The sequence below is a fragment of the Lemur catta genome, chromosome 5 (assembly GCF_020740605.2).
Source record: "Lemur catta isolate mLemCat1 chromosome 5, mLemCat1.pri, whole genome shotgun sequence".
Lineage (NCBI taxonomy): Eukaryota > Metazoa > Chordata > Mammalia > Primates > Lemuridae > Lemur > Lemur catta.
In genome coordinates, this window is record NC_059132.1 from 88,927,478 (window position 1) to 88,933,477 (window position 6,000).

Sequence of the window (6,000 nt, forward strand, 5' to 3'; positions counted from 1 at the left end):
CTATTTATATAATTACCCATTTATATAATTATCTATTTTCATACACATATGTACAAAAATATTTGCAAATATTGAATTGTTGATTGTTTTATTTTCTAAAGATGGTGCCATGTTTCTTGTCCACAGTCACATATCTGACAACCTTGGAACTGGGTATGTTTCAGGATAAAGCAGTGGCCCTTAATCAGATACATCAATATGTCTACACTAAAGCATGTGAAAATTTACACCAAGTAAAGTAAACAAATCATATGAAGAGATTTACATCAGTTCAGGCTAGTTTTATCACCAAAGAGGTTTACAGCAAATTACATTAGTGGGAAAAATTCAAGTTTCAGAACTTTTCAGGGGAGCTTTTTTGAAGTGCAAGTAAAACATTGTGAGCCTATAGCTACCTTACTCTTCAACTTGTTTTACTTAATAATGTATTATGGAAAGTCCTTCAGCCTACTGAATATAGATACAATTAATCTTAGAAATAATTTGTTTAGTATTACAAAGTTTAATTAAATCATGATTTATGTAACATTTCTGCACTGATGGAAATTTAGGACATTTGTTGTTCTTTTGCTATTATAGACAAGAATGGACTATAAGTTTAATTTAAAAATAATACTTATTTTGAATATATTGAGCAGGATTTAATTCAACAGAAAAAGAATGTGGCCAATTCTTTGCTTTAAGTAACTAAAAATGAAGAACAAGAACAATTATGTATATACCTTCACCTAGCTTAGAGATTGAAGTGAGTTTACATAAGACTTTAGTCTACATAAGAACTGGTCCATTTCCGGTCCACGTTTAATCCTAGGGGAGAACTGCTGGGTTTCTAGCACCCATTGCATAAAGTTTTCAGGTACCCTCTTCTTGAAAGGGTAGGATACTAAGTTTGACCACCTAGACCCAACTGGTTTGGCATGAAGGAAACTTCCATGGTGCTGATAATGCCCTATTTTTTAAATGTGCCTGATGGCATATGGGTGTTCACTTTAGATAATTTATTTAGAGATGCATTTGTGATTTTAAATTGTTTTTGAATGTATGGAGGACATGAAAAACCTAAAAATAATTTACCAGTAAAAGTTTTTAACTCAAGTTGTATATAAAAGGATTACATGTCTAAAAATTTTCAATTTAGCTTTAATTATATTTGTGCAATGAAATATTTAAATGTGTTAATGAAAGTATTAGATTTGGTATAAATTCTCTATAATTTGCATTTTTTAATTGAATCATGTTAAATAAGCAAAGCTTGACAGTATCTTTGTACAGTACTTCTACATTAAAATTAATAAGCCAATACAGTGATCCACAAATTATTCATTACAAATTGTTTTTATGATATATATCATATATGTCATATATATTATGCAATGTGAACAATGATAAAATGTCATAGAATGTCCACACAATCCTTATATTTGTGAAGCCATTTAATAAAACAATGCTCTGATTAAATTTAGAGAAATTGGGGCTGGGAAATGAGGTTGAAGCTTTTATGTTATCATTCCAGTGTTTTATGAAAGGAAAATAAACCTCCTTTTAAAAGTGCAAATCAAACTATTAATAAATATAAACTTTCTCAATAAGCCATTTAAGGGAGGGACTTACATTGCTAAGCGACAGCTACTTTCGACCACCGTTACTGGATAGCATATGTGAAAGACATTCTATTTTCTCTTTCATTTTATTGCTTTAAATATTTTCTTAAAGAATATCTGATATCAATTACTATAGTTGGGTTTTAACATGATGAAAGACCATTCTTAACAGCACGGTTTTTTTTGCTACTTAAATTGCATTTGATGCTTTAGGAGTGTGAGCAAAAAATATACATATACACTGAAAATTAAATAGAGTTTTTTAAAACAATTTTTTTCCAAAATAAAGCATAGGCACTGAGACATTTCAACTCATGACCAAGTGGGTTTTTAAGCTATTACAAGTGTCACAATCCAAGTGCAGAACATTTCAAAAAATGGCTATGTAAGAGTTTTCCTTTTTAAAAAAAATTCCTTTGTCCCAAATCTCTAATGAATAAAGCTGAGTTTATATGGGAATATGGGTTGTTTTCAGTCCATCTTCTGCTTATATTCTACAACTACCTGTAGTATTTCCACTGAAATAGTAGGAAAAGGAGATCCTACTGAGCATAATAAACAAGCAAAGTTATTTAATTTTAATGGCAAAATGTTAAACCTTTATAATGGTAGAATAATGTCCTCATTATTCACCATTTTCTGTAAATCACCTGGCCCAGTGTATTGAGATTTTAGAAGACATTAAAGCACATTGTACTAATTTAGAATATTAACCTTCTTACTAAGAGGAGAGTAAAAATGTAATAGCAGCATTTAAATATTATCCATATTATAAATATAATTTATATTCTATATATTATAAATATATTTTATATAAGATATATTATTTTAATAATTCTTTATATTATTAATTAGCCACTATATAACAAAGATATTTCATGGAATTTCAATAACTTTCTATTATGCACAAATATTTTAAATTTCTCAGGTGAGTAGATAATAATTTTTAGAAGTTTCAACTCTAAAACTCAGCAAGATCAGCTAAATTCTCTCCTTGCTTGTCTATGATTTTTTTAGGTAATGTAAATATGTGGAAATGTAAATATATGACTTATAAAAGAAATCACCATTATTAAGTCTTAAATGATATAATAAGTTAACATAAAATTTAAACATTTAATTGTATGTATGACTAGGGAAACAATGGGAAATTCTGGGTCTTTCTGTTTTTCACTGGAATGCATCCATCTGAGTCATGAAGTGGTACTGCTGGTCCTTTAACCGACAAATCAACTATTCCACTCTGCTTCTTCTCCATAAAGTTGGCCTATCAAACACTGTAAACCAGTGTTCCCAAGTCTTAAAAGGGGAAACAGAGCATAATTTTTCTTTCTTTGACTTTCCAATCATATCAATTTTTTTCAAATGGAATTTTTTCTTATGCTTTCCTACCATGTTTCAACCCACTAAATAGAGAGAATGGGAATAACCAGGACTTCCTTTTCTCTAGTCCACACTTTCAACTCTCTAGAAGAAAGGATCTAAGTTCTTTTCAATGAATTAAAAATTGTTCCTCCATCCTTCCTCTCTCTTTCCTATATCATGATTTATATTAAGTTTGTTGCTCAAACCTTCAGACTTCATTTTTGATATTTAACCAAGCCTAAATTTCAAGACCCTTGACTCTCTAGGAACTCAACTTTGAGACTCCAATATGTTTAGAGACCTTATTGTAATAAGTAGTTATTCTCTGCCTAAGGTATTCATAACATTGATTCAACAATGTTAAACAGCAAAGTTTCCAAATAGTCAAAAATCATTTAAAAATTATTAGTTCTTTAAAATCAGTTAGGAATAATTTTTGATGGATTCAAAAGAACTTAAAGCCTTTCTTCTAATTGAATGAAAAAGAATTATGTTAAGGTTTATACCATTAATGGAGATGAAATAATGTTAAACAGTTTTGTTGTAAGAAATTCTTCTTCTAACAGGCTCAAAAGTTATTGTAAGTATGCTGATTATTCATATATACAGATTATTTTTGCCCTTATATAACAAATATATTTATAGGAATTCTCCAAATAAGCTCAACTGCACTGATAGATATTTAAATCAACTTTTCAAAATGTCACTGAATATAAGTAATGATTCAATTCTTTATTCCTTCATTTATACAAACCTTGAAGACATAGTTTGCAATGTTGGAAGGCAATTCTCTCTGGGTTTATTTCATTTCTGAACATCTTGCAATCAGATGAACTGACAATTTTGTTCTGAACTGTCATTTCAAGGAAACTTGTGCAGCAAACATCCTTAGAAGAGAGAAATAGAGTCTCCCTATAGAACAAAGAACAGGTTTGTTTGGGTCCTATATAATACACTGTATCTCTGTGAGGCAAAAATTTGGGAGGTGTGGTTGTGATTCATTATGAAAAATTGTGGTTTTCCAAAGTTGAAGTTTCTGAGCTGGAACACAAAATCCCTATGTCAATAGCATTCTTCTAGGTCCACCTATGTCAGCCCCATGGGAATCACATGGAAAACCATGGTGAACAAGAAGCTCTTGCAGCTTGCCATGCCATAAGTCATAAAGTTCCTGGTCTGTCATCAGGATTCTCATGTCTTCTGTCTGCATCCATGAAATGTGGCTAGCTAACTTGCTAGCAGGCAAGTAAGGTATAATCTTAGACTGTTTACAGTTCTTGGCCAGACACTGTGCTAGACACTAGGAAGACATAACTTGTACCAGAAAAGCATGACTTAACATCAATAAGTTACTATTCAATAAAAAAAGACAAATGCGTATGTTCTATGAGTCATACAGGAAAGACACATTGGCGTAATCGTGTGAGGAATAGGAATGCTGCATGTCTGGTGGTCTACTCTGTATGCCACATAAATTTGGCTATAAGGGGACCCTGGTAGGAGAAAATTTAAAAATTTGGACTCCCAATCATGGGATAACAGGACGTCAATATTAAGACTCAAACGAGAAGGGGATAAAGCTCATTATGTAACCTTGCAGGACGTATTTGAATATACAGAGGATTGATTTTATGGTAGGGGAGCCTTGCTGGTTCACTGTCTTTCTATAAAGGAGGCACTGTTTGCTTTTTACCAGGAAGGAAAATGTGAGTTTTGACATGCTATACTACTTGTTTTGTTCTTAACTCATGTCTAATAAACTTGCCACATCTTGCATATAAAACAAACCTCAGGAAAGGGCATTATGTCAAAATGGAAGATTAGGTATAACAAATGCTTCCCCTCCAGCCCCCTTTTCTGACCTCAAGTGCATAGAAACAAAGGTGATGTGTTCTTAAAAAGAATTCATGACTTTGCTGAAGAAAAAGAAGGCTCATTATTGGACCACAAATTCTAAGAAATTCCTAAAAGATAAAAGGCAATAATAATGTACTTAGTAAAGAAAACCGATAGGTTGAACATGCACTGAGGTCAAAAAATAGTGTAGCTCTGATGATGATCTAACTTGAGAGAAAATCAACTCTACCTAGCAGTAGGTAACAACAAGCCTTTGCTTATGCAGGACTTGACTTAAAATGTCCGCCAATACGGTGAGGGTGATTACCTTAGGTCATTATTTATCCCAGCACTTTCATTCACTAAGTATACTCTGGGCCATGATACTTTTCCTTGATAGAGGCCTCATTTAACCCTGCATCTAACCCAACAGCCCTATGACACTTACCTCCTGGTAACAGATAGAGCCAGAGCAAACCTTCTGGTTTCCTTTTTCACCTATGGGTAATTTAGACAATTATTGTTTAATTAACAAAACCTGGTATTTTCATACATTTGTTTCACCTGTAGTTTTCTAATTATAGTATGATCATCAAAAAACATACTTTGTATAATATCAGTTTTAAATTTGTCAATATTTTGTTTTGTGTCTTAGCATATGGAATATCATAGAACATGTTGCATATACATATATGAATGAATGAATGTTCATTCTTAATACATTGGTAGAATGTTCTACAAATATAAATTAGGGCAAGTAGTTTGATCGAGCTGTTCAATTCTTGGATATTCCTTCTGGTTTTATACCCATGCTATTAGTCATTGGTTATGGATACTAAAATCTCTATGCATTTTTTTCATTTTTCTATTTCTCTTTTCAATTTAGTCAGTTTTGCCTGATGAATGAAGGAAGGACATTAGATGTATAAATATATCTTCCTGATGTATTTACAATTTTATATTGTGAAAGTTCATCTTTTTCTTTGTTAATATTTCTTTTCTTAAAGTTTATTTGGTCAAATATTATTGTAGCCATTCTTTCTCTCTTATGGTTATTTTTAAATAGTTTTTAGATATTCATGTCATAGAATTTAAGATGTATTTCTTGGAGCCAGCATATATTTGGGTCATTCTTTTTGTTCCAAAATGCCAATTTCTGCCTTTTGAGTAGAGGTGTTTAGTCTATTCATACTTAATT